Source organism: Olea europaea, unplaced genomic scaffold, assembly GCF_002742605.1.
Source record: "Olea europaea var. sylvestris unplaced genomic scaffold, O_europaea_v1 scaffold1899, whole genome shotgun sequence".
NCBI lineage: Eukaryota > Viridiplantae > Streptophyta > Magnoliopsida > Lamiales > Oleaceae > Olea > Olea europaea.
Genome location: NW_019236796.1, coordinates 197375 through 198770, shown reverse-complemented (window position 1 = coordinate 198770; position 1396 = coordinate 197375). Strand labels below are relative to the sequence as shown.

At 34.4% G+C, this 1396-nt stretch overlaps 1 long non-coding RNA gene across 1 annotated transcript; it reads left to right on the top strand.

The window, feature by feature from the left end:
• Positions 1-6: 6 nt before the first annotated feature.
• On the top strand, positions 7-1396 carry LOC111378897. Its single transcript, XR_002699930.1, has 4 exons — positions 7-149; positions 277-356; positions 438-556; positions 1297-1396. It is a non-coding gene; the product is annotated as an uncharacterized LOC111378897 (long non-coding RNA).

Sequence of the window (1396 nt, the reverse complement as noted above, 5' to 3'; positions counted from 1 at the left end):
TGTCTGTATCATGTTAAGCAAGTTTAAATTCATTTTATCAGATTGCAGCATATCTGATCATCTGAGGCATGAAGACTTTGCATCTTTGTGTACAGCAACAAAACACTACAGCACTGAGGATGGCCGAGATTTTAGAGGAACATCCCAAGGTATATTTCAGCTTAAATTTTTTTATCTTGGTTCATTAAACGTGTTGCATTTGTGTAAATTTAGTTATGTATGGCTTATATGGTGGAAGTACCAGTTGCACAATAGTTAACAAAACTCTATTTATAGATTAGGATTTAACAAGTCATCCAGAACATCAACTTGCAAAGAAGCAGACGAAGGGTTGTGGTGGCGTGGTTAGTTGTGAGGTCAGTATTGATAGAGCCACTGAATCTCGTTAAATGTTTCTGAAGCAACTCATCTGAGAGTTTATCATGGAATTTGATCAGGTTGGTGGAGATTTACTAACTGCTGCAAAATTTATCTGTTCCCTGAAAATTCTGTACATAGCCCCTTCCTTTGGTGGCTGTGAAAGCATTGTAGATCAACCAGCTGTAATGTCTTATTGGTACGTCCTTCCCTTACTATGATGATTTCCTTGAAAACATGAGATCATTACATTGTAAAATGGCATTTGGGTTACTATCCCTTATTTCTTTCTTCATTTGCTTCGGATTATCTTTTCTTTTTGAAGAATCATAATTTACTAGATGATGCCCCATGCTTGATGTTAGTTCTAATGTTGCTGGAATTTATAGGTTTAGGAAACTTGTGAATCTGATATAGTTTTATTTGTTTAATGTTTTGATTCTACCATTCATATTAGGCTACAAGCGTGTTTGGCTAAGGTTAATAACTTATAAGTAAACAATTAAGTTTTAAAAATAAATAACATATTATATTAGCATGGAGTTAAGAGATTTATTTTCTTCGAAACCATGTAAAAGTTTCTTTCAAAATAGTTAATATTATTTATTTAAAAGTAAATAAAAGGTTATTCAAACATGTTTGGAAAAAAAGTTAATTATAATCAACATTTCCCTTTTCAAAACTTTTAGCCAAACATGCTGCACCATTGAAAAGTAATGAGAAGGATGTAAACTTCCCAGTTGGAAATTAACCTCTTGAGTTTTAATGTTAAGTTACACGGTGATATATTTGCCTTTGAAGTTTTGAATCATGCTGAATTGCTATTCAGCAGCCGGATGGCTTAACCGAGCCATTTAATAGCTGTAGATTCTGTGTGTCAAGGCATGCTAGTCTTTTGATGATGATGGTTTAAGTGTCGTGAATTTGATCTGGTAACAGGGATCTGTCCCAGTTGGATAGAGCCAAGTATGGGATCATGGACAACTTAGTTCGTTTCAGTTTCGGGGTTGAAGACTTGAAGTCTGACATCTTTCTGGCA